The sequence below is a fragment of the Phyllobates terribilis genome, unplaced genomic scaffold (assembly GCF_046119375.1).
Source record: "Phyllobates terribilis strain yellow unplaced genomic scaffold, ASM4611937v1 Scaffold_169__1_contigs__length_4117513, whole genome shotgun sequence".
Classification (NCBI taxonomy): Eukaryota; Metazoa; Chordata; class Amphibia; order Anura; family Dendrobatidae; genus Phyllobates; species Phyllobates terribilis.
The window spans coordinates 154,172-181,327 of record NW_027362929.1 but is presented as its reverse complement, the minus strand read 5'-3'; the positions used below and the strand labels follow the sequence as shown (position 1 = coordinate 181,327).

The 27,156-nt window shown below is 45.3% G+C and overlaps 21 non-coding genes across 21 annotated transcripts; all 21 read left to right on the top strand.

Annotated features, from left to right (window-relative positions):
• The first annotated feature begins 638 nt into the window (after positions 1 to 638).
• Positions 639 to 829, top strand: LOC141209445 (U2 spliceosomal RNA). Its single transcript, XR_012279639.1, has one exon. It is a non-coding gene; the product is annotated as a U2 spliceosomal RNA (small nuclear RNA).
• Positions 830 to 1,950: 1,121 nt separating this feature from the next.
• On the top strand, positions 1,951 to 2,141 carry LOC141209434 (U2 spliceosomal RNA). The gene has a single exon (XR_012279628.1). It is a non-coding gene; the product is annotated as a U2 spliceosomal RNA (small nuclear RNA).
• Positions 2,142 to 3,260: 1,119 nt separating this feature from the next.
• On the top strand, positions 3,261 to 3,451 carry LOC141209423 (U2 spliceosomal RNA). The gene has a single exon (XR_012279617.1). It is a non-coding gene; the product is annotated as a U2 spliceosomal RNA (small nuclear RNA).
• A 1,120-nt stretch (positions 3,452 to 4,571) lies between these two features.
• LOC141209412 (U2 spliceosomal RNA) lies at positions 4,572 to 4,762 on the top strand. The gene has a single exon (XR_012279606.1). It is a non-coding gene; the product is annotated as a U2 spliceosomal RNA (small nuclear RNA).
• Positions 4,763 to 5,887: 1,125 nt separating this feature from the next.
• Positions 5,888 to 6,078, top strand: LOC141209401 (U2 spliceosomal RNA). Its single transcript, XR_012279595.1, has one exon. It is a non-coding gene; the product is annotated as a U2 spliceosomal RNA (small nuclear RNA).
• Positions 6,079 to 7,198: 1,120 nt separating this feature from the next.
• On the top strand, positions 7,199 to 7,389 carry LOC141209388 (U2 spliceosomal RNA). Its single transcript, XR_012279583.1, has one exon. It is a non-coding gene; the product is annotated as a U2 spliceosomal RNA (small nuclear RNA).
• A 1,120-nt stretch (positions 7,390 to 8,509) lies between these two features.
• Positions 8,510 to 8,700, top strand: LOC141209376 (U2 spliceosomal RNA). The gene has a single exon (XR_012279572.1). It is a non-coding gene; the product is annotated as a U2 spliceosomal RNA (small nuclear RNA).
• A 1,121-nt stretch (positions 8,701 to 9,821) lies between these two features.
• On the top strand, positions 9,822 to 10,012 carry LOC141209364 (U2 spliceosomal RNA). Its single transcript, XR_012279561.1, has one exon. It is a non-coding gene; the product is annotated as a U2 spliceosomal RNA (small nuclear RNA).
• Positions 10,013 to 11,133: 1,121 nt separating this feature from the next.
• On the top strand, positions 11,134 to 11,324 carry LOC141209353 (U2 spliceosomal RNA). Its single transcript, XR_012279550.1, has one exon. It is a non-coding gene; the product is annotated as a U2 spliceosomal RNA (small nuclear RNA).
• Positions 11,325 to 12,444: 1,120 nt separating this feature from the next.
• On the top strand, positions 12,445 to 12,635 carry LOC141209342 (U2 spliceosomal RNA). The gene has a single exon (XR_012279539.1). It is a non-coding gene; the product is annotated as a U2 spliceosomal RNA (small nuclear RNA).
• A 1,123-nt stretch (positions 12,636 to 13,758) lies between these two features.
• On the top strand, positions 13,759 to 13,949 carry LOC141209330 (U2 spliceosomal RNA). Its single transcript, XR_012279527.1, has one exon. It is a non-coding gene; the product is annotated as a U2 spliceosomal RNA (small nuclear RNA).
• Positions 13,950 to 15,074: 1,125 nt separating this feature from the next.
• On the top strand, positions 15,075 to 15,265 carry LOC141209319 (U2 spliceosomal RNA). Its single transcript, XR_012279516.1, has one exon. It is a non-coding gene; the product is annotated as a U2 spliceosomal RNA (small nuclear RNA).
• Positions 15,266 to 16,388: 1,123 nt separating this feature from the next.
• Positions 16,389 to 16,579, top strand: LOC141209307 (U2 spliceosomal RNA). The gene has a single exon (XR_012279505.1). It is a non-coding gene; the product is annotated as a U2 spliceosomal RNA (small nuclear RNA).
• Positions 16,580 to 17,699: 1,120 nt separating this feature from the next.
• Positions 17,700 to 17,890, top strand: LOC141209296 (U2 spliceosomal RNA). The gene has a single exon (XR_012279494.1). It is a non-coding gene; the product is annotated as a U2 spliceosomal RNA (small nuclear RNA).
• A 1,120-nt stretch (positions 17,891 to 19,010) lies between these two features.
• LOC141209284 (U2 spliceosomal RNA) lies at positions 19,011 to 19,201 on the top strand. The gene has a single exon (XR_012279483.1). It is a non-coding gene; the product is annotated as a U2 spliceosomal RNA (small nuclear RNA).
• Positions 19,202 to 20,324: 1,123 nt separating this feature from the next.
• Positions 20,325 to 20,515, top strand: LOC141209273 (U2 spliceosomal RNA). Its single transcript, XR_012279472.1, has one exon. It is a non-coding gene; the product is annotated as a U2 spliceosomal RNA (small nuclear RNA).
• Positions 20,516 to 21,635: 1,120 nt separating this feature from the next.
• LOC141209261 (U2 spliceosomal RNA) lies at positions 21,636 to 21,826 on the top strand. The gene has a single exon (XR_012279461.1). It is a non-coding gene; the product is annotated as a U2 spliceosomal RNA (small nuclear RNA).
• A 1,117-nt stretch (positions 21,827 to 22,943) lies between these two features.
• On the top strand, positions 22,944 to 23,134 carry LOC141209250 (U2 spliceosomal RNA). The gene has a single exon (XR_012279450.1). It is a non-coding gene; the product is annotated as a U2 spliceosomal RNA (small nuclear RNA).
• A 1,119-nt stretch (positions 23,135 to 24,253) lies between these two features.
• On the top strand, positions 24,254 to 24,444 carry LOC141209239 (U2 spliceosomal RNA). The gene has a single exon (XR_012279439.1). It is a non-coding gene; the product is annotated as a U2 spliceosomal RNA (small nuclear RNA).
• Positions 24,445 to 25,562: 1,118 nt separating this feature from the next.
• On the top strand, positions 25,563 to 25,753 carry LOC141209227 (U2 spliceosomal RNA). Its single transcript, XR_012279428.1, has one exon. It is a non-coding gene; the product is annotated as a U2 spliceosomal RNA (small nuclear RNA).
• A 1,124-nt stretch (positions 25,754 to 26,877) lies between these two features.
• LOC141209213 (U2 spliceosomal RNA) lies at positions 26,878 to 27,068 on the top strand. Its single transcript, XR_012279416.1, has one exon. It is a non-coding gene; the product is annotated as a U2 spliceosomal RNA (small nuclear RNA).
• Positions 27,069 to 27,156: the final 88 nt, after the last annotated feature.

The window sequence follows — 27,156 nt, the reverse complement described above, 5'->3', positions numbered from 1 at the left end:
CTTTTCTGAAACGTTGTCTCCCTCTGCTGGAACACTGACTTCTTTCATTTAATGCCTGCAGACTATAAAAGAGAAACCAACCCAAAAAGTTTGGTTGATTAGTCTGTGGCATTCTTTTAAACTGTTGCTTATGGCGGTCTCTGTGAGCTTCTCAGTGACATTCAGCCATCCAGGTATCCCGCCTGCAGTAGACGGAATGTGGCAATGGAACGCTGGCTGCGCGTGTCATAATAGGCTCTGAGCCTTTATATACCTGCGCACAGCAGCAGCCACCTTCAGTCTGCTGCTGGACAGCCAGCAGCAGCAGCAGCAGGAGAGGTAATTAATCAGCAACCCTCCTGCTAAGGGTAGACAGCTGCTCGTTCCACCCCCCCCCCCGCCTTAATTGGTTCTCCTCCCTTCCAACGGTGTTGAGGCGGGTGGGAACAGCCGGGGGTTGAGGGTACTGTGCTAAAAGAGGTGGAGTTATGCAGATCTAAAACGCGTGGATTGCAGCAGCAGCAAGCCGAAAAGTGCAGGCATGTGAGGGATCTAGAGGTTGACAGCATGTCTTCTTAACGGGAGTCCAGGTGGCCATCTCCACAAATGGACTTTTCAGAATCCTTGGGTGGCACCGTAGTCGGAAACCAATTCTGGTTATCGCTTCTCGGCCTTTTGGCTAAGATCAAGTGTAGTATCTGTTCTTATCAGTTTAATATCTGATACGTCCCCTATCTGGGGACCATATATTAAATGGATTTTTAGAACAGGGAGATGGAAAAAGAGCTTGCTCTGTCCACTCCACGCATTGACCTGGTATTGCAGTATCTCCAGGACCGGTGCACCCCTTCTTTAATGCAGTTTCTAAAATCAGAAAGAATTGAATTCAATGCTTTTTGTTCATTTTGCTTGTTTGTCGGATTTTGGGATGGACTCTTTGGCTTTGCTTTTCTTCTCCTCATTGGATTTTTCATGTTAAAAGTTGCAGAAGCCAGATGACAAGCTCATTTTGGTTCAACTTCAGCAACTGTGCATTGCATTGCCATGTAATGTAATGTAATGCAATGCTATCTATCTAGCTCTCCCTCTATACTTCCTTTTGGATAAACAGACATATTAGGCAAGCATTTTGGAGCTTTCACCTAAATAACTACAGGTGGTGAGATAAGCTGCACAATATAATTGACCTTTCAGTATATTGTTGCACACACACCATCTATTTAGCAAATGCCCTTGTTATCAACAGCAGCCTTTTAAACTCACCTGAGCTAACAGGTATGTGAGCTGGTTACTCTGCTGCGCTTAAAATTTCTTTTTTGGTTTGCTACAATGCCTTTTCTGAAACGTTGTCTCCCTCTGCTGGAACACTGACTTCTTTCATTTAATGCCTGCAGACTATAAAAGAGAAACCAACCCAAAAAGTTTGGTTGATTAGTCTGTGGCATTCTTTTAAACTGTTGCTTATGGCGGTCTCTGTGAGCTTCTCAGTGACATTCAGCCATCCAGGTATCCCGCCTGCAGTAGACGGAATGTGGCAATGGAACGCTGGCTGCGCGTGTCATAATAGGCTCTGAGCCTTTATATACCTGCGCACAGCAGCAGCCACCTTCAGTCTGCTGCTGGACAGCCAGCAGCAGCAGCAGCAGGAGAGGTAATTAATCAGCAACCCTCCTGCTAAGGGTAGACAGCTGCTCGTTCCACCCCCCCCCCCGCCTTAATTGGTTCTCCTCCCTTCCAACGGTGTTGAGGCGGGTGGGAACAGCCGGGGGTTGAGGGTACTGTGCTAAAAGAGGTGGAGTTATGCAGATCTAAAACGCGTGGATTGCAGCAGCAGCAAGCCGAAAAGTGCAGGCATGTGAGGGATCTAGAGGTTGACAGCATGTCTTCTTAACGGGAGTCCAGGTGGCCATCTCCACAAATGGACTTTTCAGAATCCTTGGGTGGCACCGTAGTCGGAAACCAATTCTGGTTATCGCTTCTCGGCCTTTTGGCTAAGATCAAGTGTAGTATCTGTTCTTATCAGTTTAATATCTGATACGTCCCCTATCTGGGGACCATATATTAAATGGATTTTTAGAACAGGGAGATGGAAAAAGAGCTTGCTCTGTCCACTCCACGCATTGACCTGGTATTGCAGTATCTCCAGGACCGGTGCACCCCTTCTTTAATGCAGTTTCTAAAATCAGAAAGAATTGAATTCAATGCTTTTTGTTCATTTTGCTTGTTTGTCGGATTTTGGGATGGACTCTTTGGCTTTGCTTTTCTTCTCCTCATTGGATTTTTCATGTTAAAAGTTGCAGAAGCCAGATGACAAGCTCATTTTGGTTCAACTTCAGCAACTGTGCATTGCATTGCCATGTAATGTAATGTAATGCAATGCTATCTATCTAGCTCTCCCTCTATACTTCCTTTTGGATAAACAGACATATTAGGCAAGCATTTTGGAGCTTTCACCTAAATAACTACAGGTGGTGAGATAAGCTGCACAATATAATTGACCTTTCAGTATATTGTTGCACACACACCACCTATTTAGCAAATGCCCTTGTTATCAACAGCAGCCTTTTAAACTCACCTGAGCTAACAGGTATGTGAGCTGGTTACTCTGCTGCGCTTAAAATTTCTTTTTTGGTTTGCTACAATGCCTTTTCTGAAACGTTGTCTCCCTCTGCTGGAACACTGACTTCTTTCATTTAATGCCTACAGACTATAAAAGAGAAACCAACCCAAAAAGTTTGGTTGATTAGTCTGTGGCATTCTTTTAAACTGTTGCTTATGGCGGTCTCTGTGAGCTTCTCAGTGACATTCAGCCATCCAGGTATCCCGCCTGCAGTAGACGGAATGTGGCAATGGAACGCTGGCTGCGCGTGTCATAATAGGCTCTGAGCCTTTATATACCTGCGCACAGCAGCAGCCACCTTCAGTCTGCTGCTGGACAGCCAGCAGCAGCAGCAGCAGGAGAGGTAATTAATCAGCAACCCTCCTGCTAAGGGTAGACAGCTGCTCGTTCCACCCCCCCCCGCCTTAATTGGTTCTCCTCCCTTCCAACGGTGTTGAGGCGGGTGGGAACAACCGGGGGTTGAGGGTACTGTGCTAAAAGAGGTGGAGTTATGCAGATCTAAAACGCGTGGATTGCAGCAGCAGCAAGCCGAAAAGTGCAGGCATGTGAGGGATCTAGAGGTTGACAGCATGTCTTCTTAACGGGAGTCCAGGTGGCCATCTCCACAAATGGACTTTTCAGAATCCTTGGGTGGCACCGTAGTCGGAAGCCAATTCTGGTTATCGCTTCTCGGCCTTTTGGCTAAGATCAAGTGTAGTATCTGTTCTTATCAGTTTAATATCTGATACGTCCCCTATCTGGGGACCATATATTAAATGGATTTTTAGAACAGGGAGATGGAAAAAGAGCTTGCTCTGTCCACTCCACGCATTGACCTGGTATTGCAGTATCTCCAGGACCGGTGCACCCCTTCTTTAATGCAGTTTCTAAAATCAGAAAGAATTGAATTCAATGCTTTTTGTTCATTTTGCTTGTTTGTCGGATTTTGGGATGGACTCTTTGGCTTTGCTTTTCTTCTCCTCATTGGATTTTTCATGTTAAAAGTTGCAGAAGCCAGATGACAAGCTCATTTTGGTTCAACTTCAGCAACTGTGCATTGCATTGCCATGTAATGTAATGTAATGCAATGCTATCAATCTAGCTCTCCCTCTATACTTCCTTTTGGATAAACAGACATATTAGGCAAGCATTTTGGAGCTTTCACCTAAATAACTACAGGTGGTGAGATAAGCTGCACAATATAATTGACCTTTCAGTATATTGTTGCACACACACCATCTATTTAGCAAATGCCCTTGTTATCAACAGCAGCCTTTTAAACTCACCTGAGCTAACAGGTATGTGAGCTGGTTACTCTGCTGCGCTTAAAATTTCTTTTTTGGTTTGCTACAATGCCTTTTCTGAAACGTTGTCTCCCTCTGCTGGAACACTGACTTCTTTCATTTAATGCCTGCAGACTATAAAAGAGAAACCAACCCAAAAAGTTTGGTTGATTAGTCTGTGGCATTCTTTTAAACTGTTGCTTATGGCGGTCTCTGTGAGCTTCTCAGTGACATTCAGCCATCCAGGTATCCCGCCTGCAGTAGACGGAATGTGGCAATGGAACGCTGGCTGCGCGTGTCATAATAGGCTCTGAGCCTTTATATACCTGCGCACAGCAGCAGCCACCTTCAGTCTGCTGCTGGACAGCCAGCAGCAGCAGCAGCAGGAGAGGTAATTAATCAGCAACCCTCCTGCTAAGGGTAGACAGCTGCTCGTTCCACCCCCCCCCCGCCTTAATTGGTTCTCCTCCCTTCCAACGGTGTTGAGGCGGGTGGGAACAGCCGGGGGTTGAGGGTACTGTGCTAAAAGAGGTGGAGTTATGCAGATCTAAAACGCGTGGATTGCAGCAGCAGCAAGCCGAAAAGTGCAGGCATGTGAGGGATCTAGAGGTTGACAGCATGTCTTCTTAACGGGAGTCCAGGTGGCCATCTCCACAAATGGACTTTTCAGAATCCTTGGGTGGCACCGTAGTCGGAAACCAATTCTGGTTATCGCTTCTCGGCCTTTTGGCTAAGATCAAGTGTAGTATCTGTTCTTATCAGTTTAATATCTGATACGTCCCCTATCTGGGGACCATATATTAAATGGATTTTTAGAACAGGGAGATGGAAAAAGAGCTTGCTCTGTCCACTCCACGCATTGACCTGGTATTGCAGTATCTCCAGGACCGGTGCACCCCTTCTTTAATGCAGTTTCTAAAATCAGAAAGAATTGAATTCAATGCTTTTTGTTCATTTTGCTTGTTTGTCGGATTTTGGGATGGACTCTTTGGCTTTGCTTTTCTTCTCCTCATTGGATTTTTCATGTTAAAAGTTGCAGAAGCCAGATGACAAGCTCATTTTGGTTCAACTTCAGCAACTGTGCATTGCATTGCCATGTAATGTAATGTAATGCAATGCTATCTATCTAGCTCTCCCTCTATACTTCCTTTTGGATAAACAGACATATTAGGCAAGCATTTTGGAGCTTTCACCTAAATAACTACAGGTGGTGAGATAAGCTGCACAATATAATTGACCTTTCAGTATATTGTTGCACACACACCATCTATTTAGCAAATGCCCTTGTTATCAACAGCAGCCTTTTAAACTCACCTGAGCTAACAGGTATGTGAGCTGGTTACTCTGCTGCGCTTAAAATTTCTTTTTTGGTTTGCTACAATGCCTTTTCTGAAACGTTGTCTCCCTCTGCTGGAACACTGACTTCTTTCATTTAATGCCTGCAGACTATAAAAGAGAAACCAACCCAAAAAGTTTGGTTGATTAGTCTGTGGCATTCTTTTAAACTGTTGCTTATGGCGGTCTCTGTGAGCTTCTCAGTGACATTCAGCCATCCAGGTATCCCGCCTGCAGTAGACGGAATGTGGCAATGGAACGCTGGCTGCGCGTGTCATAATAGGCTCTGAGCCTTTATATACCTGCGCACAGCAGCAGCCACCTTCAGTCTGCTGCTGGACAGCCAGCAGCAGCAGCAGCAGCAGGAGAGGTAATTAATCAGCAACCCTCCTGCTAAGGGTAGACAGCTGCTCGTTCCACCCCCCCCCCCCGCCTTAATTGGTTCTCCTCCCTTCCAACGGTGTTGAGGCGGGTGGGAACAGCCGGGGGTTGAGGGTACTGTGCTAAAAGAGGTGGAGTTATGCAGATCTAAAACGCGTGGATTGCAGCAGCAGCAAGCCGAAAAGTGCAGGCATGTGAGGGATCTAGAGGTTGACAGCATGTCTTCTTAACGGGAGTCCAGGTGGCCATCTCCACAAATGGACTTTTCAGAATCCTTGGGTGGCACCGTAGTCGGAAGCCAATTCTGGTTATCGCTTCTCGGCCTTTTGGCTAAGATCAAGTGTAGTATCTGTTCTTATCAGTTTAATATCTGATACGTCCCCTATCTGGGGACCATATATTAAATGGATTTTTAGAACAGGGAGATGGAAAAAGAGCTTGCTCTGTCCACTCCACGCATTGACCTGGTATTGCAGTATCTCCAGGACCGGTGCACCCCTTCTTTAATGCAGTTTCTAAAATCAGAAAGAATTGAATTCAATGCTTTTTGTTCATTTTGCTTGTTTGTCGGATTTTGGGATGGACTCTTTGGCTTTGCTTTTCTTCTCCTCATTGGATTTTTCATGTTAAAAGTTGCAGAAGCCAGATGACAAGCTCATTTTGGTTCAACTTCAGCAACTGTGCATTGCATTGCCATGTAATGTAATGTAATGCAATGCTATCAATCTAGCTCTCCCTCTATACTTCCTTTTGGATAAACAGACATATTAGGCAAGCATTTTGGAGCTTTCACCTAAATAACTACAGGTGGTGAGATAAGCTGCACAATATAATTGACCTTTCAGTATATTGTTGCACACACACCATCTATTTAGCAAATGCCCTTGTTATCAACAGCAGCCTTTTAAACTCACCTGAGCTAACAGGTATGTGAGCTGGTTACTCTGCTGCGCTTAAAATTTCTTTTTTGGTTTGCTACAATGCCTTTTCTGAAACCTTGTCTCCCTCTGCTGGAACACTGACTTCTTTCATTTAATGCCTGCAGACTATAAAAGAGAAACCAACCCAAAAAGTTTGGTTGATTAGTCTGTGGCATTCTTTTAAACTGTTGCTTATGGCGGTCTCTGTGAGCTTCTCAGTGACATTCAGCCATCCAGGTATCCCGCCTGCAGTAGACGGAATGTGGCAATGGAACGCTGGCTGCGCGTGTCATAATAGGCTCTGAGCCTTTATATACCTGCGCACAGCAGCAGCCACCTTCAGTCTGCTGCTGGACAGCCAGCAGCAGCAGCAGCAGGAGAGGTAATTAATCAGCAACCCTCCTGCTAAGGGTAGACAGCTGCTCGTTCCACCCCCCCCCCGCCTTAATTGGTTCTCCTCCCTTCCAACGGTGTTGAGGCGGGTGGGAACAGCCGGGGGTTGAGGGTACTGTGCTAAAAGAGGTGGAGTTATGCAGATCTAAAACGCGTGGATTGCAGCAGCAGCAAGCCGAAAAGTGCAGGCATGTGAGGGATCTAGAGGTTGACAGCATGTCTTCTTAACGGGAGTCCAGGTGGCCATCTCCACAAATGGACTTTTCAGAATCCTTGGGTGGCACCGTAGTCGGAAACCAATTCTGGTTATCGCTTCTCGGCCTTTTGGCTAAGATCAAGTGTAGTATCTGTTCTTATCAGTTTAATATCTGATACGTCCCCTATCTGGGGACCATATATTAAATGGATTTTTAGAACAGGGAGATGGAAAAAGAGCTTGCTCTGTCCACTCCACGCATTGACCTGGTATTGCAGTATCTCCAGGACCGGTGCACCCCTTCTTTAATGCAGTTTCTAAAATCAGAAAGAATTGAATTCAATGCTTTTTGTTCATTTTGCTTGTTTGTCGGATTTTGGGATGGACTCTTTGGCTTTGCTTTTCTTCTCCTCATTGGATTTTTCATGTTAAAAGTTGCAGAAGCCAGATGACAAGCTCATTTTGGTTCAACTTCAGCAACTGTGCATTGCATTGCCATGTAATGTAATGTAATGCAATGCTATCTATCTAGCTCTCCCTCTATACTTCCTTTTGGATAAACAGACATATTAGGCAAGCATTTTGGAGCTTTCACCTAAATAACTACAGGTGGTGAGATAAGCTGCACAATATAATTGACCTTTCAGTATATTGTTGCACACACACCATCTATTTAGCAAATGCCCTTGTTATCAACAGCAGCCTTTTAAACTCACCTGAGCTAACAGGTATGTGAGCTGGTTACTCTGCTGCGCTTAAAATTTCTTTTTTGGTTTGCTACAATGCCTTTTCTGAAACGTTGTCTCCCTCTGCTGGAACACTGACTTCTTTCATTTAATGCCTGCAGACTATAAAAGAGAAACCAACCCAAAAAGTTTGGTTGATTAGTCTGTGGCATTCTTTTAAACTGTTGCTTATGGCGGTCTCTGTGAGCTTCTCAGTGACATTCAGCCATCCAGGTATCCCGCCTGCAGTAGACGGAATGTGGCAATGGAACGCTGGCTGCGCGTGTCATAATAGGCTCTGAGCCTTTATATACCTGCGCACAGCAGCAGCCACCTTCAGTCTGCTGCTGGACAGCCAGCAGCAGCAGCAGCAGGAGAGGTAATTAATCAGCAACCCTCCTGCTAAGGGTAGACAGCTGCTCGTTCCACCCCCCCCCCGCCTTAATTGGTTCTCCTCCCTTCCAACGGTGTTGAGGCGGGTGGGAACAGCCGGGGGTTGAGGGTACTGTGCTAAAAGAGGTGGAGTTATGCAGATCTAAAACGCGTGGATTGCAGCAGCAGCAAGCCGAAAAGTGCAGGCATGTGAGGGATCTAGAGGTTGACAGCATGTCTTCTTAACGGGAGTCCAGGTGGCCATCTCCACAAATGGACTTTTCAGAATCCTTGGGTGGCACCGTAGTCGGAAACCAATTCTGGTTATCGCTTCTCGGCCTTTTGGCTAAGATCAAGTGTAGTATCTGTTCTTATCAGTTTAATATCTGATACGTCCCCTATCTGGGGACCATATATTAAATGGATTTTTAGAACAGGGAGATGGAAAAAGAGCTTGCTCTGTCCACTCCACGCATTGACCTGGTATTGCAGTATCTCCAGGACCGGTGCACCCCTTCTTTAATGCAGTTTCTAAAATCAGAAAGAATTGAATTCAATGCTTTTTGTTCATTTTGCTTGTTTGTCGGATTTTGGGATGGACTCTTTGGCTTTGCTTTTCTTCTCCTCATTGGATTTTTCATGTTAAAAGTTGCAGAAGCCAGATGACAAGCTCATTTTGGTTCAACTTCAGCAACTGTGCATTGCATTGCCATGTAATGTAATGTAATGCAATGCTATCTATCTAGCTCTCCCTCTATACTTCCTTTTGGATAAACAGACATATTAGGCAAGCATTTTGGAGCTTTCACCTAAATAACTACAGGTGGTGAGATAAGCTGCACAATATAATTGACCTTTCAGTATATTGTTGCACACACACCATCTATTTAGCAAATGCCCTTGTTATCAACAGCAGCCTTTTAAACTCACCTGAGCTAACAGGTATGTGAGCTGGTTACTCTGCTGCGCTTAAAATTTCTTTTTTGGTTTGCTACAATGCCTTTTCTGAAACGTTGTCTCCCTCTGCTGGAACACTGACTTCTTTCATTTAATGCCTGCAGACTATAAAAGAGAAACCAACCCAAAAAGTTTGGTTGATTAGTCTGTGGCATTCTTTTAAACTGTTGCTTATGGCGGTCTCTGTGAGCTTCTCAGTGACATTCAGCCATCCAGGTATCCCGCCTGCAGTAGACGGAATGTGGCAATGGAACGCTGGCTGCGCGTGTCATAATAGGCTCTGAGCCTTTATATACCTGCGCACAGCAGCAGCCACCTTCAGTCTGCTGCTGGACAGCCAGCAGCAGCAGCAGCAGGAGAGGTAATTAATCAGCAACCCTCCTGCTAAGGGTAGACAGCTGCTCGTTCCACCCCCCCCCCCGCCTTAATTGGTTCTCCTCCCTTCCAACGGTGTTGAGGCGGGTGGGAACAGCCGGGGGTTGAGGGTACTGTGCTAAAAGAGGTGGAGTTATGCAGATCTAAAACGCGTGGATTGCAGCAGCAGCAAGCCGAAAAGTGCAGGCATGTGAGGGATCTAGAGGTTGACAGCATGTCTTCTTAACGGGAGTCCAGGTGGCCATCTCCACAAATGGACTTTTCAGAATCCTTGGGTGGCACCGTAGTCGGAAACCAATTCTGGTTATCGCTTCTCGGCCTTTTGGCTAAGATCAAGTGTAGTATCTGTTCTTATCAGTTTAATATCTGATACGTCCCCTATCTGGGGACCATATATTAAATGGATTTTTAGAACAGGGAGATGGAAAAAGAGCTTGCTCTGTCCACTCCACGCATTGACCTGGTATTGCAGTATCTCCAGGACCGGTGCACCCCTTCTTTAATGCAGTTTCTAAAATCAGAAAGAATTGAATTCAATGCTTTTTGTTCATTTTGCTTGTTTGTCGGATTTTGGGATGGACTCTTTGGCTTTGCTTTTCTTCTCCTCATTGGATTTTTCATGTTAAAAGTTGCAGAAGCCAGATGACAAGCTCATTTTGGTTCAACTTCAGCAACTGTGCATTGCATTGCCATGTAATGTAATGTAATGCAATGCTATCTATCTAGCTCTCCCTCTATACTTCCTTTTGGATAAACAGACATATTTGGCAAGCATTTTGGAGCTTTCACCTAAATAACTACAGGTGGTGAGATAAGCTGCACAATATAATTGACCTTTCAGTATATTGTTGCACACACACCATCTATTTAGCAAATGCCCTTGTTATCAACAGCAGCCTTTTAAACTCACCTGAGCTAACAGGTATGTGAGCTGGTTACTCTGCTGCGCTTAAAATTTCTTTTTTGGTTTGCTACAATGCCTTTTCTGAAACGTTGTCTCCCTCTGCTGGAACACTGACTTCTTTCATTTAATGCCTGCAGACTATAAAAGAGAAACCAACCCAAAAAGTTTGGTTGATTAGTCTGTGGCATTCTTTTAAACTGTTGCTTATGGCGGTCTCTGTGAGCTTCTCAGTGACATTCAGCCATCCAGGTATCCCGCCTGCAGTAGACGGAATGTGGCAATGGAACGCTGGCTGCGCGTGTCATAATAGGCTCTGAGCCTTTATATACCTGCGCACAGCAGCAGCCACCTTCAGTCTGCTGCTGGACAGCCAGCAGCAGCAGCAGCAGGAGAGGTAATTAATCAGCAACCCTCCTGCTAAGGGTAGACAGCTGCTCGTTCCACCCCCCCCCCCGCCTTAATTGGTTCTCCTCCCTTCCAACGGTGTTGAGGCGGGTGGGAACAGCCGGGGGTTGAGGGTACTGTGCTAAAAGAGGTGGAGTTATGCAGATCTAAAACGCGTGGATTGCAGCAGCAGCAAGCCGAAAAGTGCAGGCATGTGAGGGATCTAGAGGTTGACAGCATGTCTTCTTAACGGGAGTCCAGGTGGCCATCTCCACAAATGGACTTTTCAGAATCCTTGGGTGGCACCGTAGTCGGAAACCAATTCTGGTTATCGCTTCTCGGCCTTTTGGCTAAGATCAAGTGTAGTATCTGTTCTTATCAGTTTAATATCTGATACGTCCCCTATCTGGGGACCATATATTAAATGGATTTTTAGAACAGGGAGATGGAAAAAGAGCTTGCTCTGTCCACTCCACGCATTGACCTGGTATTGCAGTATCTCCAGGACCGGTGCACCCCTTCTTTAATGCAGTTTCTAAAATCAGAAAGAATTGAATTCAATGCTTTTTGTTCATTTTGCTTGTTTGTCGGATTTTGGGATGGACTCTTTGGCTTTGCTTTTCTTCTCCTCATTGGATTTTTCATGTTAAAAGTTGCAGAAGCCAGATGACAAGCTCATTTTGGTTCAACTTCAGCAACTGTGCATTGCATTGCCATGTAATGTAATGTAATGCAATGCTATCTATCTAGCTCTCCCTCTATACTTCCTTTTGGATAAACAGACATATTAGGCAAGCATTTTGGAGCTTTCACCTAAATAACTACAGGTGGTGAGATAAGCTGCACAATATAATTGACCTTTCAGTATATTGTTGCACACACACCATCTATTTAGCAAATGCCCTTGTTATCAACAGCAGCCTTTTAAACTCACCTGAGCTAACAGGTATGTGAGCTGGTTACTCTGCTGCGCTTAAAATTTCTTTTTTGGTTTGCTACAATGCCTTTTCTGAAACGTTGTCTCCCTCTGCTGGAACACTGACTTCTTTCATTTAATGCCTGCAGACTATAAAAGAGAAACCAACCCAAAAAGTTTGGTTGATTAGTCTGTGGCATTCTTTTAAACTGTTGCTTATGGCGGTCTCTGTGAGCTTCTCAGTGACATTCAGCCATCCAGGTATCCCGCCTGCAGTAGACGGAATGTGGCAATGGAACGCTGGCTGCGCGTGTCATAATAGGCTCTGAGCCTTTATATACCTGCGCACAGCAGCAGCCACCTTCAGTCTGCTGCTGGACAGCCAGCAGCAGCAGCAGCAGGAGAGGTAATTAATCAGCAACCCTCCTGCTAAGGGTAGACAGCTGCTCGTTCCACCCCCCCCCCGCCTTAATTGGTTCTCCTCCCTTCCAACGGTGTTGAGGCGGGTGGGAACAGCCGGGGGTTGAGGGTACTGTGCTAAAAGAGGTGGAGTTATGCAGATCTAAAACGCGTGGATTGCAGCAGCAGCAAGCCGAAAAGTGCAGGCATGTGAGGGATCTAGAGGTTGACAGCATGTCTTCTTAACGGGAGTCCAGGTGGCCATCTCCACAAATGGACTTTTCAGAATCCTTGGGTGGCACCGTAGTCGGAAACCAATTCTGGTTATCGCTTCTCGGCCTTTTGGCTAAGATCAAGTGTAGTATCTGTTCTTATCAGTTTAATATCTGATACGTCCCCTATCTGGGGACCATATATTAAATGGATTTTTAGAACAGGGAGATGGAAAAAGAGCTTGCTCTGTCCACTCCACGCATTGACCTGGTATTGCAGTATCTCCAGGACCGGTGCACCCCTTCTTTAATGCAGTTTCTAAAATCAGAAAGAATTGAATTCAATGCTTTTTGTTCATTTTGCTTGTTTGTCGGATTTTGGGATGGACTCTTTGGCTTTGCTTTTCTTCTCCTCATTGGATTTTTCATGTTAAAAGTTGCAGAAGCCAGATGACAAGCTCATTTTGGTTCAACTTCAGCAACTGTGCATTGCATTGCCATGTAATGTAATGTAATGCAATGCTATCTATCTAGCTCTCCCTCTATACTTCCTTTTGGATAAACAGACATATTAGGCAAGCATTTTGGAGCTTTCACCTAAATAACTACAGGTGGTGAGATAAGCTGCACAATATAATTGACCTTTCAGTATATTGTTGCACACACACCATCTATTTAGCAAATGCCCTTGTTATCAACAGCAGCCTTTTAAACTCACCTGAGCTAACAGGTATGTGAGCTGGTTACTCTGCTGCGCTTAAAATTTCTTTTTTGGTTTGCTACAATGCCTTTTCTGAAACGTTGTCTCCCTCTGCTGGAACACTGACTTCTTTCATTTAATGCCTGCAGACTATAAAAGAGAAACCAACCCAAAAAGTTTGGTTGATTAGTCTGTGGCATTCTTTTAAACTGTTGCTTATGGCGGTCTCTGTGAGCTTCTCAGTGACATTCAGCCATCCAGGTATCCCGCCTGCAGTAGACGGAATGTGGCAATGGAACGCTGGCTGCGTGTGTCATAATAGGCTCTGAGCCTTTATATACCTGCGCACAGCAGCAGCCACCTTCAGTCTGCTGCTGGACAGCCAGCAGCAGCAGCAGCAGGAGAGGTAATTAATCAGCAACCCTCCTGCTAAGGGTAGACAGCTGCTCGTTCCACCCCCCCCCCCCCGCCTTAATTGGTTCTCCTCCCTTCCAACGGTGTTGAGGCGGGTGGGAACAGCCGGGGGTTGAGGGTACTGTGCTAAAAGAGGTGGAGTTATGCAGATCTAAAACGCGTGGATTGCAGCAGCAGCAAGCCGAAAAGTGCAGGCATGTGAGGGATCTAGAGGTTGACAGCATGTCTTCTTAACGGGAGTCCAGGTGGCCATCTCCACAAATGGACTTTTCAGAATCCTTGGGTGGCACCGTAGTCGGAAACCAATTCTGGTTATCGCTTCTCGGCCTTTTGGCTAAGATCAAGTGTAGTATCTGTTCTTATCAGTTTAATATCTGATACGTCCCCTATCTGGGGACCATATATTAAATGGATTTTTAGAACAGGGAGATGGAAAAAGAGCTTGCTCTGTCCACTCCACGCATTGACCTGGTATTGCAGTATCTCCAGGACCGGTGCACCCCTTCTTTAATGCAGTTTCTAAAATCAGAAAGAATTGAATTCAATGCTTTTTGTTCATTTTGCTTGTTTGTCGGATTTTGGGATGGACTCTTTGGCTTTGCTTTTCTTCTCCTCATTGGATTTTTCATGTTAAAAGTTGCAGAAGCCAGATGACAAGCTCATTTTGGTTCAACTTCAGCAACTGTGCATTGCATTGCCATGTAATGTAATGTAATGCAATGCTATCTATCTAGCTCTCCCTCTATACTTCCTTTTGGATAAACAGACATATTAGGCAAGCATTTTGGAGCTTTCACCTAAATAACTACAGGTGGTGAGATAAGCTGCACAATATAATTGACCTTTCAGTATATTGTTGCACACACACCATCTATTTAGCAAATGCCCTTGTTATCAACAGCAGCCTTTTAAACTCACCTGAGCTAACAGGTATGTGAGCTGGTTACTCTGCTGCGCTTAAAATTTCTTTTTTGGTTTGCTACAATGCCTTTTCTGAAACGTTGTCTCCCTCTGCTGGAACACTGACTTCTTTCATTTAATGCCTGCAGACTATAAAAGAGAAACCAACCCAAAAAGTTTGGTTGATTAGTCTGTGGCATTCTTTTAAACTGTTGCTTATGGCGGTCTCTGTGAGCTTCTCAGTGACATTCAGCCATCCAGGTATCCCGCCTGCAGTAGACGGAATGTGGCAATGGAACGCTGGCTGCGCGTGTCATAATAGGCTCTGAGCCTTTATATACCTGCGCACAGCAGCAGCCACCTTCAGTCTGCTGCTGGACAGCCAGCAGCAGCAGCAGCAGGAGAGGTAATTAATCAGCAACCCTCCTGCTAAGGGTAGACAGCTGCTCGTTCCACCCCCCCCCCCCCCCGCCTTAATTGGTTCTCCTCCCTTCCAACGGTGTTGAGGCGGGTGGGAACAGCCGGGGGTTGAGGGTACTGTGCTAAAAGAGGTGGAGTTATGCAGATATAAAACGCGTGGATTGCAGCAGCAGCAAGCCGAAAAGTGCAGGCATGTGAGGGATCTAGAGGTTGACAGCATGTCTTCTTAACGGGAGTCCAGGTGGCCATCTCCACAAATGGACTTTTCAGAATCCTTGGGTGGCACCGTAGTCGGAAACCAATTCTGGTTATCGCTTCTCGGCCTTTTGGCTAAGATCAAGTGTAGTATCTGTTCTTATCAGTTTAATATCTGATACGTCCCCTATCTGGGGACCATATATTAAATGGATTTTTAGAACAGGGAGATGGAAAAAGAGCTTGCTCTGTCCACTCCACGCATTGACCTGGTATTGCAGTATCTCCAGGACCGGTGCACCCCTTCTTTAATGCAGTTTCTAAAATCAGAAAGAATTGAATTCAATGCTTTTTGTTCATTTTGCTTGTTTGTCGGATTTTGGGATGGACTCTTTGGCTTTGCTTTTCTTCTCCTCATTGGATTTTTCATGTTAAAAGTTGCAGAAGCCAGATGACAAGCTCATTTTGGTTCAACTTCAGCAACTGTGCATTGCATTGCCATGTAATGTAATGTAATGCAATGCTATCTATCTAGCTCTCCCTCTATACTTCCTTTTGGATAAACAGACATATTAGGCAAGCATTTTGGAGCTTTCACCTAAATAACTACAGGTGGTGAGATAAGCTGCACAATATAATTGACCTTTCAGTATATTGTTGCACACACACCATCTATTTAGCAAATGCCCTTGTTATCAACAGCAGCCTTTTAAACTCACCTGAGCTAACAGGTATGTGAGCTGGTTACTCTGCTGCGCTTAAAATTTCTTTTTTGGTTTGCTACAATGCCTTTTCTGAAACGTTGTCTCCCTCTGCTGGAACACTGACTTCTTTCATTTAATGCCTGCAGACTATAAAAGAGAAACCAACCCAAAAAGTTTGGTTGATTAGTCTGTGGCATTCTTTTAAACTGTTGCTTATGGCGGTCTCTGTGAGCTTCTCAGTGACATTCAGCCATCCAGGTATCCCGCCTGCAGTAGACGGAATGTGGCAATGGAACGCTGGCTGCGCGTGTCATAATAGGCTCTGAGCCTTTATATACCTGCGCACAGCAGCAGCCACCTTCAGTCTGCTGCTGGACAGCCAGCAGCAGCAGCAGCAGGAGAGGTAATTAATCAGCAACCCTCCTGCTAAGGGTAGACAGCTGCTCGTTCCACCCCCCCCCCCCCGCCTTAATTGGTTCTCCTCCCTTCCAACGGTGTTGAGGCGGGTGGGAACAGCCGGGGGTTGAGGGTACTGTGCTAAAAGAGGTGGAGTTATGCAGATCTAAAACGCGTGGATTGCAGCAGCAGCAAGCCGAAAAGTGCAGGCATGTGAGGGATCTAGAGGTTGACAGCATGTCTTCTTAACGGGAGTCCAGGTGGCCATCTCCACAAATGGACTTTTCAGAATCCTTGGGTGGCACCGTAGTCGGAAACCAATTCTGGTTATCGCTTCTCGGCCTTTTGGCTAAGATCAAGTGTAGTATCTGTTCTTATCAGTTTAATATCTGATACGTCCCCTATCTGGGGACCATATATTAAATGGATTTTTAGAACAGGGAGATGGAAAAAGAGCTTGCTCTGTCCACTCCACGCATTGACCTGGTATTGCAGTATCTCCAGGACCGGTGCACCCCTTCTTTAATGCAGTTTCTAAAATCAGAAAGAATTGAATTCAATGCTTTTTGTTCATTTTGCTTGTTTGTCGGATTTTGGGATGGACTCTTTGGCTTTGCTTTTCTTCTCCTCATTGGATTTTTCATGTTAAAAGTTGCAGAAGCCAGATGACAAGCTCATTTTGGTTCAACTTCAGCAACTGTGCATTGCATTGCCATGTAATGTAATGTAATGCAATGCTATCTATCTAGCTCTCCCTCTATACTTCCTTTTGGATAAACAGACATATTAGGCAAGCATTTTGGAGCTTTCACCTAAATAACTACAGGTGGTGAGATAAGCTGCACAATATAATTGACCTTTCAGTATATTGTTGCACACACACCATCTATTTAGCAAATGCCCTTGTTATCAACAGCAGCCTTTTAAACTCACCTGAGCTAACAGGTATGTGAGCTGGTTACTCTGCTGCGCTTAAAATTTCTTTTTTGGTTTGCTACAATGCCTTTTCTGAAACGTTGTCTCCCTCTGCTGGAACACTGACTTCTTTCATTTAATGCCTGCAGACTATAAAAGAGAAACCAACCCAAAAAGTTTGGTTGATTAGTCTGTGGCATTCTTTTAAACTGTTGCTTATGGCGGTCTCTGTGAGCTTCTCAGTGACATTCAGCCATCCAGGTATCCCGCCTGCAGTAGACGGAATGTGGCAATGGAACGCTGGCTGCGCGTGTCATAATAGGCTCTGAGCCTTTATATACCTGCGCACAGCAGCAGCCACCTTCAGTCTGCTGCTGGACAGCCAGCAGCAGCAGCAGCAGGAGAGGTAATTAATCAGCAACCCTCCTGCTAAGGGTAGACAGCTGCTCGTTCCACCCCCCCCCCGCCTTAATTGGTTCTCCTCCCTTCCAACGGTGTTGAGGCGGGTGGGAACAGCCGGGGGTTGAGGGTACTGTGCTAAAAGAGGTGGAGTTATGCAGATCTAAAACGCGTGGATTGCAGCAGCAGCAAGCCGAAAAGTGCAGGCATGTGAGGGATCTAGAGGTTGACAGCATGTCTTCTTAACGGGAGTCCAGGTGGCCATCTCCACAAATGGACTTTTCAGAATCCTTGGGTGGCACCGTAGTCGGAAACCAATTCTGGTTATCGCTTCTCGGCCTTTTGGCTAAGATCAAGTGTAGTATCTGTTCTTATCAGTTTAATATCTGATACGTCCCCTATCTGGGGACCATATATTAAATGGATTTTTAGAACAGGGAGATGGAAAAAGAGCTTGCTCTGTCCACTCCACGCATTGACCTGGTATTGCAGTATCTCCAGGACCGGTGCACCCCTTCTTTAATGCAGTTTCTAAAATCAGAAAGAATTGAATTCAATGCTTTTTGTTCATTTTGCTTGTTTGTCGGATTTTGGGATGGACTCTTTGGCTTTGCTTTTCTTCTCCTCATTGGATTTTTCATGTTAAAAGTTGCAGAAGCCAGATGACAAGCTCATTTTGGTTCAACTTCAGCAACTGTGCATTGCATTGCCATGTAATGTAATGTAATGCAATGCTATCTATCTAGCTCTCCCTCTATACTTCCTTTTGGATAAACAGACATATTAGGCAAGCATTTTGGAGCTTTCACCTAAATAACTACAGGTGGTGAGATAAGCTGCACAATATAATTGACCTTTCAGTATATTGTTGCACACACACCATCTATTTAGCAAATGCCCTTGTTATCAACAGCCGCCTTTTAAACTCACCTGAGCTAACAGGTATGTGAGCTGGTTACTCTGCTGCGCTTAAAATTTCTTTTTTGGTTTGCTACAATGCCTTTTCTGAAACGTTGTCTCCCTCTGCTGGAACACTGACTTCTTTCATTTAATGCCTGCAGACTATAAAAGAGAAACCAACCCAAAAAGTTTGGTTGATTAGTCTGTGGCATTCTTTTAAACTGTTGCTTATGGCGGTCTCTGTGAGCTTCTCAGTGACATTCAGCCATCCAGGTATCCCGCCTGCAGTAGACGGAATGTGGCAATGGAACGCTGGCTGCGCGTGTCATAATAGGCTCTGAGCCTTTATATACCTGCGCACAGCAGCAGCCACCTTCAGTCTGCTGCTGGACAGCCAGCAGCAGCAGCAGCAGGAGAGGTAATTAATCAGCAACCCTCCTGCTAAGGGTAGACAGCTGCTCGTTCCACCCCCCCCCCGCCTTAATTGGTTCTCCTCCCTTCCAACGGTGTTGAGGCGGGTGGGAACAGCCGGGGGTTGAGGGTACTGTGCTAAAAGAGGTGGAGTTATGCAGATCTAAAACGCGTGGATTGCAGCAGAAGCAAGCCGAAAAGTGCAGGCATGTGAGGGATCTAGAGGTTGACAGCATGTCTTCTTAACGGGAGTCCAGGTGGCCATCTCCACAAATGGACTTTTCAGAATCCTTGGGTGGCACCGTAGTCGGAAACCAATTCTGGTTATCGCTTCTCGGCCTTTTGGCTAAGATCAAGTGTAGTATCTGTTCTTATCAGTTTAATATCTGATACGTCCCCTATCTGGGGACCATATATTAAATGGATTTTTAGAACAGGGAGATGGAAAAAGAGCTTGCTCTGTCCACTCCACGCATTGACCTGGTATTGCAGTATCTCCAGGACCGGTGCACCCCTTCTTTAATGCAGTTTCTAAAATCAGAAAGAATTGAATTCAATGCTTTTTGTTCATTTTGCTTGTTTGTCGGATTTTGGGATGGACTCTTTGGCTTTGCTTTTCTTCTCCTCATTGGATTTTTCATGTTAAAAGTTGCAGAAGCCAGATGACAAGCTCATTTTGGTTCAACTTCAGCAACTGTGCATTGCATTGCCATGTAATGTAATGTAATGCAATGCTATCTATCTAGCTCTCCCTCTATACTTCCTTTTGGATAAACAGACATATTAGGCAAGCATTTTGGAGCTTTCACCTAAATAACTACAGGTGGTGAGATAAGCTGCACAATATAATTGACCTTTCAGTATATTGTTGCACACACACCATCTATTTAGCAAATGCCCTTGTTATCAACAGCAGCCTTTTAAACTCACCTGAGCTAACAGGTATGTGAGCTGGTTACTCTGCTGCGCTTAAAATTTCTTTTTTGGTTTGCTACAATGCCTTTTCTGAAACGTTGTCTCCCTCTGCTGGAACACTGACTTCTTTCATTTAATGCCTGCAGACTATAAAAGAGAAACCAACCCAAAAAGTTTGGTTGATTAGTCTGTGGCATTCTTTTAAACTGTTGCTTATGGCGGTCTCTGTGAGCTTCTCAGTGACATTCAGCCATCCAGGTATCCCGCCTGCAGTAGACGGAATGTGGCAATGGAACGCTGGCTGCGCGTGTCATAATAGGCTCTGAGCCTTTATATACCTGCGCACAGCAGCAGCCACCTTCAGTCTGCTGCTGGACAGCCAGCAGCAGCAGCAGCAGGAGAGGTAATTAATCAGCAACCCTCCTGCTAAGGGTAGACAGCTGCTCGTTCCACCCCCCCCCCCCCGCCTTAATTGGTTCTCCTCCCTTCCAACGGTGTTGAGGCGGGTGGGAACAGCCGGGGGTTGAGGGTACTGTGCTAAAAGAGGTGGAGTTATGCAGATCTAAAACGCGTGGATTGCAGCAGCAGCAAGCCGAAAAGTGCAGGCATGTGAGGGATCTAGAGGTTGACAGCATGTCTTCTTAACGGGAGTCCAGGTGGCCATCTCCACAAATGGACTTTTCAGAATCCTTGGGTGGCACCGTAGTCGGAAACCAATTCTGGTTATCGCTTCTCGGCCTTTTGGCTAAGATCAAGTGTAGTATCTGTTCTTATCAGTTTAATATCTGATACGTCCCCTATCTGGGGACCATATATTAAATGGATTTTTAGAACAGGGAGATGGAAAAAGAGCTTGCTCTGTCCACTCCACGCATTGACCTGGTATTGCAGTATCTCCAGGACCGGTGCACCCCTTCTTTAATGCAGTTTCTAAAATCAGAAAGAATTGAATTCAATGCTTTTTGTTCATTTTGCTTGTTTGTCGGATTTTGGGATGGACTCTTTGGCTTTGCTTTTCTTCTCCTCATTGGATTTTTCATGTTAAAAGTTGCAGAAGCCAGATGACAAGCTCATTTTGGTTCAACTTCAGCAACTGTGCATTGCATTGCCATGTAATGTAATGTAATGCAATGCTATCTATCTAGCTCTCCCTCTATACTTCCTTTTGGATAAACAGACATATTAGGCAAGCATTTTGGAGCTTTCACCTAAATAACTACAGGTGGTGAGATAAGCTGCACAATATAATTGACCTTTCAGTATATTGTTGCACACACACCATCTATTTAGCAAATGCCCTTGTTATCAACAGCAGCCTTTTAAACTCACCTGAGCTAACAGGTATGTGAGCTGGTTACTCTGCTGCGCTTAAAATTTCTTTTTTGGTTTGCTACAATGCCTTTTCTGAAACGTTGTCTCCCTCTGCTGGAACACTGACTTCTTTCATTTAATGCCTGCAGACTATAAAAGAGAAACCAACCCAAAAAGTTTGGTTGATTAGTCTGTGGCATTCTTTTAAACTGTTGCTTATGGCGGTCTCTGTGAGCTTCTCAGTGACATTCAGCCATCCAGGTATCCCGCCTGCAGTAGACGGAATGTGGCAATGGAACGCTGGCTGCGCGTGTCATAATAGGCTCTGAGCCTTTATATACCTGCGCACAGCAGCAGCCACCTTCAGTCTGCTGCTGGACAGCCAGCAGCAGCAGCAGCAGGAGAGGTAATTAATCAGCAACCCTCCTGCTAAGGGTAGACAGCTGCTCGTTCCACCCCCCCCCCGCCTTAATTGGTTCTCCTCCCCTCCAACGGTGTTGAGGCGGGTGGGAACAGCCGGGGGTTGAGGGTACTGTGCTAAAAGAGGTGGAGTTATGCAGATCTAAAACGCGTGGATTGCAGCAGCAGCAAGCCGAAAAGTGCAGGCATGTGAGGGATCTAGAGGTTGACAGCATGTCTTCTTAACGGGAGTCCAGGTGGCCATCTCCACAAATGGACTTTTCAGAATCCTTGGGTGGCACCGTAGTCGGAAACCAATTCTGGTTATCGCTTCTCGGCCTTTTGGCTAAGATCAAGTGTAGTATCTGTTCTTATCAGTTTAATATCTGATACGTCCCCTATCTGGGGACCATATATTAAATGGATTTTTAGAACAGGGAGATGGAAAAAGAGCTTGCTCTGTCCACTCCACGCATTGACCTGGTATTGCAGTATCTCCAGGACCGGTGCACCCCTTCTTTAATGCAGTTTCTAAAATCAGAAAGAATTGAATTCAATGCTTTTTGTTCATTTTGCTTGTTTGTCGGATTTTGGGATGGACTCTTTGGCTTTGCTTTTCTTCTCCTCATTGGATTTTTCATGTTAAAAGTTGCAGAAGCCAGATGACAAGCTCATTTTGGTTCAACTTCAGCAACTGTGCATTGCATTGCCATGTAATGTAATGTAATGCAATGCTATCTATCTAGCTCTCCCTCTATACTTCCTTTTGGATAAACAGACATATTAGGCAAGCATTTTGGAGCTTTCACCTAAATAACTACAGGTGGTGAGATAAGCTGCACAATATAATTGACCTTTCAGTATATTGTTGCACACACACCATCTATTTAGCAAATGCCCTTGTTATCAACAGCAGCCTTTTAAACTCACCTGAGCTAACAGGTATGTGAGCTGGTTACTCTGCTGCGCTTAAAATTTCTTTTTTGGTTTGCTACAATGCCTTTTCTGAAACGTTGTCTCCCTCTGCTGGAACACTGACTTCTTTCATTTAATGCCTGCAGACTATAAAAGAGAAACCAACCCAAAAAGTTTGGTTGATTAGTCTGTGGCATTCTTTTAAACTGTTGCTTATGGCGGTCTCTGTGAGCTTCTCAGTGACATTCAGCCATCCAGGTATCCCGCCTGCAGTAGACGGAATGTGGCAATGGAACGCTGGCTGCGCGTGTCATAATAGGCTCTGAGCCTTTATATACCTGCGCACAGCAGCAGCCACCTTCAGTCTGCTGCTGGACAGCCAGCAGCAGCAGCAGGAGAGGTAATTAATCAGCAACCCTCCTGCTAAGGGTAGACAGCTGCTCGTTCCACCCCCCCCCCGCCTTAATTGGTTCTCCTCCCTTCCAACGGTGTTGAGGCGGGTGGGAACAGCCGGGGGTTGAGGGTACTGTGCTAAAAGAGGTGGAGTTATGCAGATCTAAAACGCGTGGATTGCAGCAGCAGCAAGCCGAAAAGTGCAGGCATGTGAGGGATCTAGAGGTTGACAGCATGTCTTCTTAACGGGAGTCCAGGTGGCCATCTCCACAAATGGACTTTTCAGAATCCTTGGGTGGCACCGTAGTCGGAAACCAATTCTGGTTATCGCTTCTCGGCCTTTTGGCTAAGATCAAGTGTAGTATCTGTTCTTATCAGTTTAATATCTGATACGTCCCCTATCTGGGGACCATATATTAAATGGATTTTTAGAACAGGGAGATGGAAAAAGAGCTTGCTCTGTCCACTCCACGCATTGACCTGGTATTGCAGTATCTCCAGGACCGGTGCACCCCTTCTTTAATGCAGTTTCTAAAATCAGAAAGAATTGAATTCAATGCTTTTTGTTCATTTTGCTTGTTTGTCGGATTTTGGGATGGACTCTTTGGCTTTGCTTTTCTTCTCCTCATTGGATTTTTCATGTTAAAAGTTGCAGAAGCCAGATGACAAGCTCATTTTGGTTCAACTTCAGCAACTGTGCATTGCATTGCCATGTAATGTAATGTAATGCAATGCTATCTATCTAGCTCTCCCTCTATACTTCCTTTTGGATAAACAGACATATTAGGCAAGCACTTTGGAGCTTTCACCTAAATAACTACAGGTGGTGAGATAAGCTGCACAATATAATTGACCTTTCAGTATATTGTTGCACACACACCATCTATTTAGCAAATGCCCTTGTTATCAACAGCAGCCTTTTAAACTCACCTGAGCTAACAGGTATGTGAGCTGGTTACTCTGCTGCGCTTAAAATTTCTTTTTTGGTTTGCTACAATGCCTTTTCTGAAACGTTGTCTCCCTCTGCTGGAACACTGACTTCTTTCATTTAATGCCTGCAGACTATAAAAGAGAAACCAACCCAAAAAGTTTGGTTGATTAGTCTGTGGCATTCTTTTAAACTGTTGCTTATGGCGGTCTCTGTGAGCTTCTCAGTGACATTCAGCCATCCAGGTATCCCGCCTGCAGTAGACGGAATGTGGCAATGGAACGCTGGCTGCGCGTGTCATGATAGGCTCTGAGCCTTTATATACCTGCGCACAGCAGCAGCCACCTTCAGTCTGCTGCTGGACAGCCAGCAGCAGCAGCAGCAGGAGAGGTAATTAATCAGCAACCCTCCTGCTAAGGGTAGACAGCTGCTCGTTCCACCCCCCCCCGCCTTAATTGGTTCTCCTCCCTTCCAACGGTGTTGAGGCGGGTGGGAACAGCCGGGGGTTGAGGGTACTGTGCTAAAAGAGGTGGAGTTATGCAGATCTAAAACGCGTGGATTGCAGCAGCAGCAAGCCGAAAAGTGCAGGCATGTGAGGGATCTAGAGGTTGACAGCATGTCTTCTTAACGGGAGTCCAGGTGGCCATCTCCACAAATGGACTTTTCAGAATCCTTGGGTGGCACCGTAGTCGGAAACCAATTCTGGTTATCGCTTCTCGGCCTTTTGGCTAAGATCAAGTGTAGTATCTGTTCTTATCAGTTTAATATCTGATACGTCCCCTATCTGGGGACCATATATTAAATGGATTTTTAGAACAGGGAGATGGAAAAAGAGCTTGCTCTGTCCACTCCACGCATTGACCTGGTATTGCAGTATCTCCAGGACCGGTGCACCCCTTCTTTAATGCAGTTTCTAAAATCAGAAAGAATTGAATTCAATGCTTTTTGTTCATTTTGCTTGTTTGTCGGATTTTGGGATGGACTCTTTGGCTTTGCTTTTCTTCTCCTCATTGGATTTTTCATGTTAAAAGTTGCAGAAGCCAGATGACAAGCTCATTTTGGTTCAACTTCAGCAACTGTGCATTGCATTGCCATGTAATGTAATGTAATGCAATGCTATCTATCTAGCTCTCCCTCTATACTTCCTTTTGGATAAACAGACATATTAGGCAAGCATTTTGGAGCTTTCACCTAAATAACTACAGGTGGTGAGATAAGCTGCACAATATAATTGACCTTTCAGTATATTGTTGCACACACACCATCTATTTAGCAAATGCCCTTGTTATCAACAGCAGCCTTTTAAACTCACCTGAGCTAACAGGTATGTGAGCTGGTTACTCTGCTGCGCTTAAAATTTCTTTTTTGGTTTGCTACAATGCCTTTTCTGAAACGTTGTCTCCCTCTGCTGGAACACTGACTTCTTTCATTTAATGCCTGCAGACTATAAAAGAGAAACCAACCCAAAAAGTTTGGTTGATTAGTCTGTGGCATTCTTTTAAACTGTTGCTTATGGCGGTCTCTGTGAGCTTCTCAGTGACATTCAGCCATCCAGGTATCCCGCCTGCAGTAGACGGAATGTGGCAATGGAACGCTGGCTGCGCGTGTCATAATAGGCTCTGAGCCTTTATATACCTGCGCACAGCAGCAGCCACCTTCAGTCTGCTGCTGGACAGCCAGCAGCAGCAGCAGCAGGAGAGGTAATTAATCAGCAACCCTCCTGCTAAGGGTAGACAGCTGCTCGTTCCACCCCCCCCGCCTTAATTGGTTCTCCTCCCTTCCAACGGTGTTGAGGCGGGTGGGAACAGCCGGGGGTTGAGGGTACTGTGCTAAAAGAGGTGGAGTTATGCAGATCTAAAACGCGTGGATTGCAGCAGCAGCAAGCCGAAAAGTGCAGGCATGTGAGGGATCTAGAGGTTGACAGCATGTCTTCTTAACGGGAGTCCAGGTGGCCATCACCACAAATGGACTTTTCAGAATCCTTGGGTGGCACCGTAGTCGGAAACCAATTCTGGTTATCGCTTCTCGGCCTTTTGGCTAAGATCAAGTGTAGTATCTGTTCTTATCAGTTTAATATCTGATACGTCCCCTATCTGGGGACCATATATTAAATGGATTTTTAGAACAGGGAGATGGAAAAAGAGCTTGCTCTGTCCACTCCACGCATTGACCTGGTATTGCAGTATCTCCAGGACCGGTGCACCCCTTCTTTAATGCAGTTTCTAAAATCAAAAAGAATTGAATTCAATGCTTTTTGTTCATTTTGCTTGTTTGTCGGATTTTGGGATGGACTCTTTGGCTTTGCTTTTCTTCTCCTCATTGGATTTTTCATGTTAAAAGTTGCAGAAGCCAGATGACAAGCTCATTTTGGTTCAACTTCAGCAACTGTGCATTGCATTGCCATGTAATGTAATGTAATGCAATGCTATCTATCTAGCTCTCCCTCTATACTTCCTTTTGGATAAACAGACATATTAGGCAAGCATTTTGGAGCTTTCACCTAAATAACTACAGGTGGTGAGATAAGCTGCACAATATAATTGACCTTTCAGTATATTGTTGCACACACACCATCTATTTAGCAAATGCCCTTGTTATCAACAGCAGCCTTTTAAACTCACCTGAGCTAACAGGTATGTGAGCTGGTTACTCTGCTGCGCTTAAAATTTCTTTTTTGGTTTGCTACAATGCCTTTTCTGAAACGTTGTCTCCCTCTGCTGGAACACTGACTTCTTTCATTTAATGCCTGCAGACTATAAAAGAGAAACCAACCCAAAAAGTTTGGTTGATTAGTCTGTGGCATTCTTTTAAACTGTTGCTTATGGCGGTCTCTGTGAGCTTCTCAGTGACATTCAGCCATCCAGGTATCCCGCCTGCAGTAGACGGAATGTGGCAATGGAACGCTGGCTGCGCGTGTCATAATAGGCTCTGAGCCTTTATATACCTGCGCACAGCAGCAGCCACCTTCAGTCTGCTGCTGGACAGCCAGCAGCAGCAGCAGCAGGAGAGGTAATTAATCATCAACCCTCCTGCTAAGGGTAGACAGCTGCTCGTTCCACCCCCCCCCCCCCCGCCTTAATTGGTTCTCCTCCCTTCCAACGGTGTTGAGGCGGGTGGGAACAGCCGGGGGTTGAGGGTACTGTGCTAAAAGAGGTGGAGTTATGCAGATCTAAAACGCGTGGATTGCAGCAGCAGCAAGCCGAAAAGTGCAGGCATGTGAGGGATCTAGAGGTTGACAGCATGTCTTCTTAACGGGAGTCCAGGTGGCCATCTCCACAAATGGACTTTTCAGAATCCTTGGGTGGCACCGTAGTCGGAAACCAATTCTGGTTATCGCTTCTCGGCCTTTTGGCTAAGATCAAGTGTAGTATCTGTTCTTATCAGTTTAATATCTGATACGTCCCCTATCTGGGGACCATATATTAAATGGATTTTTAGAACAGGGAGATGGAAAAAGAGCTTGCTCTGTCCACTCCACGCATTGACCTGGTATTGCAGTATCTCCAGGACCGGTGCACCCCTTCTTTAATGCAGTTTCTAAAATCAGAAAGAATTGAATTCAATGCTTTTTGTTCATTTTGCTTGTTTGTCGGATTTTGGGATGGACTCTT